The following is a 13,099-nucleotide window of genomic DNA, read 5'->3' on the forward strand; positions in this document are numbered from 1 at the left end:
CAGCCACAGTGAGTCCACTTGCCCAAGGCCTCTTGGCAGTGGCTCCGGGTCATGGTCCTCAAATTTGGCTCAGAATAAATCTCTTTAAAATTATTTTGCAGACTTGGCTTTTTTCCGTTGACAGCAGATTTTGAGGTCAGAAACAAGGAGTTTAAATTGAGCTTCTACAGCTAATTCTCTCATGGATACATGTCCACAGGTGCAAATAGTGAAGTAAAGTTGAAAAGGTAATATTTTATATCAACTTTAATATGTATCTTCATAAAATTAAAAGGCAGTAGTCATGCTCAAATTCCAGAAGTTTCATATTAGCCTGATAAAAACATTTTAAATTTAACTAAGAAACAATTTGGCATCATTTGAAAAGAAATGACTCATATTATATATCATGTAAGAGGATAAAGAGATGATCTTTTGAAAAACAAGGCAAGCAATGTATCAGACACACCAGGTATAAACATGCCCATATAATCATAAAATTGCTAATACAAGCAGAAATGGGCAAGAACAAAAACTACATTTCTAGTTTGGACTTAAACTATTTCAGAGGTAGGAAATCTTTCCCAGCTTTTTCCTTTTTAAAACTTGGTTGAACCATAAAATATAAGAAAACTATTCCTAAAGTAGCTTGGGGAAGTGTGCATGACTAAGGCCAGCTTATTCCTAAGAAGATACTTTGGCTAGTAGACACACACTGCTACTCTGTCCGGCGCAGGAAGCAGAGGATGGTGTGCAGAGGACCAGCTGCTCCAGTTGCACCCGTGTGCCCTGACCTCCGTTGAGTGCCCTCTGTCTTTGGACTGGAGTCCCCACGCAAGGAAGCATTGTGTTGTCTTTGTTCTATTTGATATATTATCCGCCAGGACTACTTTGGGGGCTAATGACAAGAGACATTCCAGGGCTGAGAAAGAAGGGAGGCTGAGTAAACCAACCATGAAGGAGATGGCTGTGAGCCTTGAGGGCAGAGCTTTGCATGCCTGAAAAGGCCCAAACACACACACCACTTTTTCCTGTGACAAAAAGTGGCATCCCATGCAGCTCTCCAGGAGAAAAGAAGAGAGAAGACAATTTTGCATTTGGAAGAGAGAAGACAATTTTAAAAATAAATATAATTTGTATTTTCAGAGAAATATGAAAGGCTACAATATCTACAAAATATGTATGAACAAGAGGCTACAAAAATGTATTTAAAAAAAATTTAAAAATAAGTATAGGTACCAAGATTTGGCTAATTATCATGATATTTAATCAAGAACAACCCTTAAAATAGGTAGATATGTTGTATTCCCCCTTCACCCACGTATAAAGAACAACTGGATCTAATATTTGTCCCTGGTTTTAAATCTCAAAACAACTTTAAACAGCGCTGTCTCTGCACAGGAGGGAGGCCCACCGGGAGCCAGCCGTGAGGCAAGGAAGGACCTGTAGCAGAGGCTGCGGTCATTTCAGACGTCTGCCACAAACAGCACCTCTGCCCCATGAAATCACGGCAGTTGGTCGCCACTGGAAGCGCAGCTCACCTGCGCAGGCTCCACCTGGAAGAGCAGCCTTCCCACCTGCACCTTCATCTCAGACCCCAAACCGGAAGTTTGCTTTTCTACCTGAGGACAGGCCTTTTGAGGAAAGGAACATACAGGACAGCTGAAGAAACGCAGCCTGTTACCTGTCCTAAAAATCTTGTCCTCTATAAACAAATACACAAGTTTAGAAGTTCAAGAGACATTTGAATGAAACTCAGAGTACACAGGGAAAAGACAAAGGGAATGTTATATCCTAGATGCATACTGAAGAGATGGAGAAGGAAAAAAAAGAGAAACTTGTGAAAAATACAATTTAGTGTATCAGAGAAATTTAAGCCATTAATCTGTTTATGCTGGTTTAAAAAGAACAGGCTGCTATGAAATAAAAGAAAACAAAGTCATAGTTTTTGGAAATTAAATACTGACATACACACAGAAAAAGACAGAAACAAAAAGGCAGGAGAAAGGTCAGTATGAAAACTGAATAATTTACTATTAAGTGGCTAAAGTTCTAATTATTCATCTGGATGATACATTTGGAGAAATCTCCTATAACATATCATAAAGAAAAAAGGAATAGATAAAGTGAAAGAAAAATTTGAAAGCATAAGGGATCATTCCAGAAGTCCAATGTCCATCTCATGAGACTTCCAGAAAGAACTGAAGCAAAGAGGAGGTGAAATAATTTTTAAGAAAGGAAAAAAGATAATTCCCTGACATGAAGGGAGACAGTATCTACAAAATATGAACAAGAGGCTACAAAAACATATTTTAAAAAAATTGTAAATAAGTATAGGTACCAAGAATTGGCTAATTATCATGATATTTAATCAAGAACAACCCTTAAAATAGGTAGGTATGTTGTATTCCCCCTTCACCTTCAATTTTCAATTTTAAAAGGTACACTGAAGGCCAAAAAGAAAAATTAAAAAGACAGATATAAAATTTCTGAATTTTAACAAAAGAAAATTCTTAAAGCTCCCATAATGAAAAAAAAACCACAAAAAACTGGTATCAGACTTTTATCTACAACATAGGATTCTAGATCTAAAGCAAAATGATCATTTATTTGGGTAAACAGATATTTCTAAACACTCAAATACTCAGAAAATTTGGCATTCACATATTCTTTTTGAAAACAAGAAGATGATAAATGATAAATTCAAATAAAACAATACAATAAATGAATCAACTTAAAAAGCCACGTACTCCATTTATCAGCAATGAACAAAGCTAACAACACAGACTTTGTTTTACAGTAAAAAATGTGAATAGCTTACATTACTTAATCAAATGAGATAAATTTAGATTCATATAATAAAAATAATTTCATGTTGCTTAATAAAAACGTATTAAACCAAAATTAAGATGAAAGTTGAAAAGAAAAGAATGGACAAAAATATATCAACCCAATTATTTTAGAAAGGCAAAAGATGATTAAATAAAGGATGTTATTGCTTGCTCAGGTCACAAGTTTTATTTATAACCTATAAAATGAAATCCTAGCCAAAATTCTAGCACTCTTTATGCAAAATTTGATATATTAATTTTTAAGTGTGTGTACATGTGTGTAAAAATTAGGCAAAAATAGCCAAGAAATATTAACAATAAATAGAATGAAAATAATGCTAGATATCAAATCACATTAAACAATTATAATAGTAATAAAAGTTCAAGATTGGAACAGCAATTGACTAAATAATCAATATAACAGACTGAAGCTCAGAAACATTTCCTTGTATAGGGGCATGTAATATATTATACTGTCAACATTTTACCAAATCATTGTGGAACATTATAAATTAAAAGTGTTTTTAGTTTGGAAAAATAACACATCTTGATTCCTACCTCACACTATATTCAAAATGGAACTGTAGATGCATTAAATAGTTACATGTAAAAAAACAAAACTATAAAAACACTACTACAAAGTATTAGAGAATGTATAATGCTAAGAAGCCTTTCCCAGGTAACTTATGAAATCTGAAAACCTTAAAGAGGATGAGATTTGATTATATTAAAATTTAAAGGATTTTTACTGTAAAGATAACAAAGAAATGTAAAAGATAAACTAGTGGGAACTGAATATTTAACAAAAAAGGTTAATAACTATAAAAAGAACTCTTAAAAATAAATAAGAAAAAGACAAACTTCATGTAAAAATGAGAAAAGGCCAAGAAACTATAATTTTTGTCACATAAATTAGCAAACATTTATAAAGTTTGATAACAAATAGTGTTTCTGAGGATTCATGGGCAGAAACTCTCAAATAACTATATAAAAACATCTGACTGGATCAGCCACACTTTAGTGTAATTTGGTTGTATCTACCCAAAGTTAAATGTTCATGAGTATTTATGGCACAAAATTATCATGTCACTCTTTTGAGTGTTAATGTACAGAAGCTTTTTATTATTATTTTGATGGAGTCCAATTTATCTATTTTTCCTGTTCTTGCCTGTGCCTTTGCATATTTTAATTGGGCATTTGTCTTTGGTTGTTGAATTGTAAGAGTTCTTTATAGATTCTGAACACTAGACCCTTATCAGATATAGATTTGCAAATATTTCCATGCATTCTGTGAGCTGACTCTTCACACTCTTAGTGTAGTTTGAGTCAATACACAAAGTTTTTAAAATTTTGATTAAGTATATTTTTTCTATTTTTTTCTTTGTTTGCTTCTGCTTCTGCTATAATATTTAAGAAACAATTTCTTAATCCAAGATTACAAAGATTTATACCTGTGTTTCTGTCTGAGAGTTTTATAGCTTTACCTTTTTTCATTTAGGTGCTTGTTTCATTGGGGCTTAACATAGTTTTAGCTCTTCTATTTGGTCTTTGTTTACCCTTCTGGGGAGCAGTGGGAGATCCAACTTCACTTTGCATATGGATATCCAGTGGTTCCAACATTTGTTGAAAAGACTATTCTTTTCACAATGAATGACCTTGGTATTCTTTTTTTTTTTTTTGAGACAGAGTCTCACTTTGTTTCCCAGGCTAGAGTGAGTGCCATGGCGTCAGCTTAGCTCACAGCAACCTCAAACTCCCGGCCTCAAGCGATCCTTCTGCCTCAGCCTCCCTAGTAGCTGGGACTACAGGCATGTGCCACCATGCCTGGCTAATTTTTTCTATATATATTATTTGGCCAATTAATTTCTTTTTATTTTATAGTAGAGACGGAGTCTCGCTCTTGCTCAGGCTGGTTTCGAACTCTTGACCTCAAGCAATCCTCCCGCCTTGGCCTCCCAGAGTGCTAGGGTTACAGGCGTGAGCCACTGTACCCGGCCATGACCTTGGTATTCTTTTCAAAAATCAATTGACCATAAATATGAGGTCTATTTCTGGACTCTCAATTGTGTCCATAATCTGTATGTCTACCTTTATACTAGTACCACACTATTTTAATTACTGTAACTTGGTAGTAGATTTTGAAATTGGGAAGTGTGAATGCTCAAATTTTGCTCTTCTTTTTCAAGAATGTTTTGGCTATAGTGGGTCCCTTAAGATTCAATACAAATTTTAGGATCAGCTTCTCAATTATTACCCCAAAAAATCCAGCTGCAATTATGAGAGGGATTCCATTGAATATGTCATGAATGAAATCAATTTGGGTAGCAATACTATCTTAACAATATTAAATGTTCCAATCCATGAACACAAGATGTCTTTCCATTGATTTAATTCCTCTTTAATTTCTTTTAACAATATTCTGTACTTTTCAATGATAAGTCTTAAATTATTAAATTATGATTAAATTTATTCCTACTATTTTTATTTATTTATTTATTTTTTAAGAAACAAGGTCCCCCATGTTATCCAGGCTGAAGTGCAATGGCTATTCACAGACAAATTCATGGTGTGCACTACAGTCTAGAAGTCCTGGACTCAAGCAATTCTCTTGTCCCAGCCACCAGAGTAGCTGAGACTGTATGTGGGTACCACCATGCCCAGCTTTATTCTTTTTGATGCTCTTAAAAATGGAATTTTTTAAACTTTATTTTTTATTATTTACTTCTAGTATATAGAAATACAATTGATTTTGTGTTAATCTTGTATCCAACAACTGTCCCGACCCGCGGGACCTTCTGTTACTCCCGGGGGCGAGGGGGACCGTGCCTGAAAGAGATGAGCGAGAGAAAGAAACGAGACCAAGCAAATGATTGTCAAGGTCTGCTTTACTTAGATTCTTAGTAGGTTTTATAAGCATACAGAAACAAGGAAGTAGAAGCAAAAAAATAGAGTGTTGACGATGAGGCTTGGGTCTGGGTTAATTAGCCCCAATCAGCGTCTTATCAGTATCCTGTTTTTGACTGGTTACTCATCTCCAACCTGGCAGGTGGTCGGGAACAATTGCAGTCAGCACTCCCTGGAGCATCCCGTGGTCAGCACGTCATGGACTGCATTCTTCTCGGAGCTATAGCTGGAATTTTCCAGGGCGAAGTCCGTGTGTAGGACGAGTCATAGGGGAGTTGAGGGTCTTTGAGGGTCCTTGCCTCTAACATCTCCCCCTCTCCTTATTAATATGAGGGAGGTTTATATAAGTTGGTGGAGAGCCTGTCTTAGGCTACGTGATGTGCTTCCACGACCAGCACCCCAAATATAAGATCTGGTGATTAATGTGAAGGTGAGGCCTCTGTCTTAGGCTATGTAGGTGGCATCCAGCTCCGGCACTTCTGATTATGAAGTGTGCCCCCAGGCATGGACCTACAATATTCCCGTCATGGAGTTACCTCACAGCTGGCGGGGTGTGCACCTGGTACACGGCATCGCGATAATCCCGTCATGGGCGTCTCCACAGCCTTTGGAACCAACTGCGTTCCATGTCTGAGGCAAGGTCTGAGAAATTTAGACCCTCTGTGGCTGAATGGGGAGACTCTGTATGGAGGTCTTCTCTGGAGCCTCTTTGTTCTAGCCATTGGTAAAACACGGAGACCGATTTTTGTGTGGCCGCGTCTACCTGTGACTTGACAAAGTTGGTTAGTTTTTTGAATGCCCAAGGCCCAAAGGTGAGGAGCAACAGAAAGCCTACAAGCGGCCCTAAGACACTGGGAAGCAATGTGGATAGCCAGGGGGATGTAGAAAACCAATTTTGATACCATGCCTCACTTTGTTCCCTCTGTTTCTTTCTATTTTCAAGGCTTTGTCTAACTCTCTGAATGCTATCTTCTACCAGGCCTGTTTTGTCTGCGTAGAAGCAGCATTCTTCTTTGAGTGCTGCGCACAAACCTCTCTCTTGGAGAAACACTAAATCTAAGCCTCTTCTATTTTGTAACACTACCTCAGAGAGTGAAGCGAGGGACTCTTTAAGATATTTTAGACCTTGCTGTAGCTCTCGCAGGTCATTATCGATGGCTACAGAGAGCTGTAGGTATTGTTGATTGGAGGTGACTAGAGAGGCTATGCCTGTTCCAGCCCCTGTGGCACCAAGGCCTAGAACAACTGCGAGTGTTATGGCCGTGATGGGCTCTCTCTTTACCTGGGGCATTGTGGTGCCGCGCTCCCAAACTGAAGTAACTCATTAGCAGGATGTACAGTGAGTCTGGGAAAGAGCATGACTAACACACAATATTCTCTATGCTCAAGAAACGTTGCAGAGACTACATACGGGGTAAGGCCGGAGGAACAAGCAAAATAAGAGGTGTTAGATGCCTGAATATACTGAAAAGTGGAGTTGACAGTAATTGACTGATTGCATATTTTCTCTAAGGGTGCGGGAGGGAGCATTCTTGGGCTAAGAAGGCAAAGGCCTAGGCCTGTGACTTGGCTGAGTGTTAGGCCATCATGGGTCTCTAGGCCCCATCTGAGTTTGCTGGTGTCATTAGTAAATAATGGCTGACCAAATGTAGCGACGCCTTCATAAAAGGGAGGCCGGGGGGAGTAGCATACCCAACACTCCTGATATTCTGAATTGTTGGCCTCTCGGATGGTCCTGACAGAGGCGTTGACTAAGGAGAGAATTAGTTCTGCAGAGGAGGGGGGCCCCTCGGGCAGGGTAGGTTGGTATAGGGAGGTGCTGAGCAGAGGAGGGGACACAGTTGGGGAGGAGGGTAGGCCCCTGGAGGGACCATGAGGTCGAGGTGGGTGTAGGTCATGGTTAGGACCTATTCCGACCGTAGGACCTCTGGGGAGGCTTTTAATTAACTTGATTTTAAATGTGAGACCAATGTTTTTTCTAGATGTGTAAAGTCTAAGTCCCCACTCAAATCCCCTGGACTGATCCCAGGAAACCTTTTTTCCAGCTTTGGTGAATGAAATCAACAGGGGGTTGCACCACTGGTTTTTACACTGAGGGTCAGTGGGGGGTTGTGAGGCGTAAGAGGATGAAGGAGCTCGACGGGGAAACTGCTTTTTGACGGTGATATAATCCCAGGAAGAGGAGGGATTCCAGTAGGCATCACCAGTGGTCTCACAGCCCCAGGAGGCACAGAAGAAGTCAGAGGCGTAGCCACACTGGTAGTTGTTGGTGCGAGGCCGATGGGCCCCTGGGCAAACATAAAAGTCTATATACCTTGTTGCGGAGCGTCAGGCTCCCGAGGAACAAAGGCCTGGGGAGGAGTCAGCTGTCGGAGGAGCTGACTGAGGGACTAAAAGCGCAGGAAGGCCCCACGCAGGGTCTTTAGCCCCAAGAGCTAATACGCATAGGTCAATTTCTAATGGATCCCATGGTATAATGGCGGAGAGACGTGAGGAGGAATTAACAATGTCTCCTGCCTCATTAATTACCTGCCATGTATAGTTGTAGATCTGATGGATGTTGGTTGCGATGGTGCTCTTGATCACGACTAGAATCAGGCATAGGAGAGGCAGCGCCTTTTCTCGGGGAGTCATTGTATTTCTGGAAGAGAACAGAATTAAGAATTCTTCTCAGGGGATTCCCTGGGTGGGTTATATAACTTAATCGCTCTCTCTGGTAGCCATCTGGCGTTTCCTGCCTGGATATCGTAGATGCAGACATGTCCTTTTCCCCATATGAGGACAGGGTCAGGCCCCAGCCATTTGCCTGTAAGCGGCTCCTTCCATAAGGCCTGTGCATAAGTATCTGTGGTGGATGGGTGCCAAAGGCGGTCGGCAGCTGTTTTGCCGGCAGTGTCAAAGGTGAGAAAGTTTAAAATGAACAGGGCATGATTAAGCAGGGTTTTGGAATTACCTGTTAAAGGGTACAAAATTCCTCCTCCTGATTGTAGTTTGGAGAGCGTATTTTTTAACGTCTGATGAGCTCTCTCTACAATACCTTGGCCCTGAGGGTTGTAAGGAATGCCTGTAACATGTTTAATGCCTAACTGAGCACAAAAACTTTTGAAATTGGAGCTGATATATCCCGGGCCATTGTCAGTCTTAATAACTTTAGGCTGAGGGAGGGAGGTGAGACAGGCTATAATATGGCTGATAACGTGGCGAGTGGCCTCGCCTGTTTGTAGGGAAGCAAAGATAAATCCACTGCAAGTATATATAGAGACATGTACATATTTAAGCTTTCCGAAAGGGGGGTAATGAGTGACATCTATCTGCCAGAGCTCCCCAGGGATCAGGCCGCGAGGGTTGACTCCTAGGTGTGGCTCAGGGAGAAGGGTAAAACAAGCCCTGCATTGGCGGACGATTTCTCTGGCCTGTTCTCTAGTAATGGAGAATTTAAGCCTGAGGGTATGAGCATTGAGATAGTGTAAATCATGAGCCTGGCGTGCAGCGCAGACAGGATTAACAGTGACATTGTGAACAGCGCCTGCAACGCGAGTCGCCTGATCAACAAGATTATTTCCAGCGACTAGAGGCCCAGGAAGGCCAGTGTGGGCGCGAATATGGCCTATAAAAAAGGGCGCGGAACGGGAGTGAATGAGTCCTTGTAGTTGCTGGAAAATTTGAGTGGTATTGTTGGAGGGCCGAATATGAGTGGCGACAGCATGAGCAACATAAGAACTATCAGTATACAAGTTAAATGGTGACTGATCTACGTATTTGAAGACTGCGACTAAGGCTGCTAACTCAACCAGTTGAGCAGAGGAGAATCTAGTGGGAAAACTGCGGACCTGGCCATTAATGCTATAGGCCGCGGTGCCTGAGGAGGAGCCATCCGTAAAGACTAAGACGGCTCCTGGAATGGGGGAGACTCTTGTTTTTTTTGGAAATATTACAGGTGTCCGATAGAGGAACTGAATTAATTTCTCAGGGGGGTAATGATTATCTAGTTTACCCTGGAAAGATGTACAGTTAACTGCCCAGTCATCATCATTCTGTATTAGCCACTGAATTGGAGAAGCATTGTAAGGGAGTATTATGATATCTGGATCCTTTCCAAAGAGCTTAAGGGAGTTTTTTCGCCCCAAGCGAATAATCTTAGCCTCTAAGTAAGGGTAGGTGGGAAGGACTTTAGGGGAGGAAGCCGATAGGTGAACCCAAAAAAGAGGCTTGCCCTGCCAAAAGAGTCCTGTGGGTGAAAAGGGGGTGGGGAGGACAATGAAGTACAAGGGGGAATCTGGGGAGAAGTAGCCAATGGCCTGGGCATTTATGGCTCGCTCGACCAAATTAAGCGCTTGCTGCCCTTCTTTAGTTAGGGAGCGGGGAGAGGTTGGGTCAGTATCTCCCTGCAGGATGTCAAATAGGGGTTTTAACTGTCCTGTGGTGAGTTTTAAACATGGGCGAAGCCAATTAATGTCACCTAGAAGACGCTGAAAATCATTAAGGCATTGAAGAGAGTCTTTTCTGATCTGTACTTTTTGGGAGAGGACCTTATTGGGGAATAATTCAAAGCCTAGGAACAGGTGAGGGGGACAGACCTGAATCTTTTTGGGGGACAAGCGGAGGCCTCGAGCTTGTAAGGCCGAGACAACCTGCATAGTAACTTGATGTAAAGTTGCCTCGTCGGCTCCGGCAAAAAGAATGTCATCCATATAATGAATTATATATATTTGAGGATGTTGAATTCTAAAAGAATCAATTGTCTGAGCTACATATTTTTGGCAAAGGGTAGGGCTGTTGGCCATGCCTTGAGGCAATACCCGCCACTGGAAACGCGGGGAGGGTCCTATACAATTTACTACCGGAAGACTGAAGGCGAAGCGCTTACAGTCATCTGGGTGCAATGGTATAGAGAAAAAGCAGTCTTTCAGGTCAATGACTATCTTATAGTAGCCTCTGGGGATAGCTACGGGTGAAGGTAAACCAGGCTGGAGTGCCCCCATGGGAACCATTGTTTGATTAACAGCCCGCAAGTCTTGTAGCAGCCGCCACTTGCCAGTCCTTTTTTGAATGACAAAAATGGGGGTGTTCCATGGTGAAGTAGAGGGCTCTATGTTTCCGGCAGCTAATTGTTCCTGCACCAACGCTGTAGCTGCGGCTAGCTTGTTAGATGGGAGGGGCCACTGATCGATCCAGACAGGTGAGTCACTCTTCCAAGTGATTTTATCTGCCTGAAGTGCAGGGGGATCAATGGCCCTTACAAAAAATGTTCTTTGAACCCTAGTCCTGATCTGTCTGACTTAGGGGGGGTGGTCAGGGGTGCTCTTAGTCCCTGACCCTCCTTGCCTAAGCCCTGTCCTGGGAGGAATCCCTGTTTAAGCATTTGGCTGGCTACAACTTCATTGGGGCTGCACATAATGACATTCATTTATGCAAGGATATCACGCCCCCATAAGTTAACAGGCAGGTTTGGGACTACAAAGGGTTGGGTGGTGCCTTTGTTTCCCTCAGGGTCTTCCCATGTTAAAATTTTTGAGCTCTGGAGAGTATTATTAGAGTGTCCTATACCCTGTAAGTGGGTAAGGGAAGGCTGCAGTGGCCATGATCGAGGCCAGGCGTCCTGGGCAATAACTGTGGAATCGGCGCCAGAATCAAGAAGGCCTTCAAAAAGTTTACCATCTAACTTTAACCGCAGGGTGGGTTGTTTTTTGGTGATAGCTTGGACCCAATAAAGATCAGAAGAGCCAGGGCAGGAAGCACCTCGGTTAGAGGTGATGGCTGGGAAGGATGTATTAAGGGGCAAGGGCAATGCCTGAGCTAAACGCTGTCCCTTAGAGACACACACAGGGTCGGTAAGCGCGCTGGCTAAGATGTTAATCTCTCCGGTAAAGTCACTATCTACTATGGAAGGGTGGACTATGAGCCCTGCAAGAGTAGAGGAGGCTCGGCCCAGAATAAAAAAGAACATATTAGCCGGTGGGGGTCCAAATGAGCCAGTAGGCAAAATTTGAACACCATCTTCAGGTTTTAATATTGTGTCGGAGGAGGCACACAAGTCCACTCCTGCGCTCCCTGTGGTCACTCGGAGGAGTATAGGGGTTGGGGATCCTCTTGTCGGCTGTTCCCCGAGGCCGACTGAAATTGAATAGGACAAGGGGAAGGGCATGTTGGTCTCTCAGGATCATTAGGAGAAGCCGACTCTCTAGTCGTCTCACAAAGCAGACCGTGACATGGGTTGGAGGCAGAATTCTGCTACAGAGAGCAGCTGCTTTTTATTGGGGTCTGAATCTGCCCCTTTAACAATATCTCTGATTAGTCCCTAGTACGAAAAAACAGATACAGGGACAGCATCTGGTCCCTGACTTAGAAGTAAATCTTTTAAATCTCTACCTACTTTTTGCCATTTATGTGGGTGAATCTCAGGTCCACCAATAATAAACCAAGGACAAGCACAATTAATGAACACAAAAAACTTTACTAAGTCTTTTTTCTTAAATCTCTATCTACTTTTTGCCATTTGTGTGGGTGAATCTCAGGTCCACCAGTAATAAACCAAGGACAAGCACGATCAATGAACACAAAAAACTTTACTAAGTCTTTTTTCTTAACTCTAATTCCTCTCTCTCTGAGTGAGGCCTTGAGATCCTTAATAAAAACGGCCTCCTTAGACAATGAATGGCCCATCTCGATGGGGTGACAATGTAAAATTTTACTCACCAGACCGTCGACTCTGTGAGCGGCAGAACGAGGGTCTCTGTAGGGTTTCCTTCGGCCGAAGAGCGCTCTGTGGCGTCACCCGACAAAGGTCCGTACCTCGAGTCCCACGTTGGGCGCCACTTGTCCCGGCCCGCGGGACCTTCTGTTACTCGCGGGGGCGAGGGGGATCTTGCCTGAAAGAGATGAGCGAGAGAAAGAAACGAGACCAAGTGAATGATTGTCAAGGTCTACTTTACTTAGATTCTTAGTGGGTTTTATAAGCATACAGAAACAAGGAAGTAGAAGCAAAAAAATAGAGTGTTGACGATGAGGCTTGGGTCTGGGTTAATCAGCCCCAATCAGCGTCTTATCAGTATCCTGTTTTTGACTGGTTACTCATCTCCAACCTGGCAGGTGGTCGGGAACAATTGCAGTCAGCACACCCTGGAGCATCCCGTGGTCAGCACGTCATGGAATGCATTCTTCTCGGAGCTATAGCTGGAATTTTCCAGGGCGAAGTCCGTGCGTAGGACGAGTCATAGGGGAGTTGAGGGTCTTTGAGGGTCCTTGCCTCTAACAAACAACCTCACTAGATTTATGAACTCTAATGTTTTCCTTTTCTTTTTTCTTTCTTTTTTTGGGAGATCGTTAATTCTTTAGGGTTTCATATATAGAGATTATGTCATATGCAAATAGAGATAGTTTAACTC

At 42.1% G+C, this 13,099-nt stretch overlaps 1 long non-coding RNA gene across 1 annotated transcript; it reads right to left on the minus strand.

Moving 5' to 3' along the window:
* Positions 1-6,132: 6,132 nt before the first annotated feature.
* On the minus strand, positions 6,133-12,500 carry LOC142861634 (uncharacterized). The gene is made up of 3 exons (XR_012912856.1): positions 12,411-12,500; positions 8,244-8,355; positions 6,133-6,356 (listed from the first exon to the last, which is right to left on the minus strand). It is a non-coding gene; the product is annotated as an uncharacterized LOC142861634 (long non-coding RNA).
* Between the last annotated feature and the right edge of the window lie 599 nt (positions 12,501-13,099).

Source organism: Microcebus murinus, chromosome 17 (genome assembly GCF_040939455.1).
Source record: "Microcebus murinus isolate Inina chromosome 17, M.murinus_Inina_mat1.0, whole genome shotgun sequence".
Taxonomy (NCBI): Eukaryota; Metazoa; Chordata; class Mammalia; order Primates; family Cheirogaleidae; genus Microcebus; species Microcebus murinus.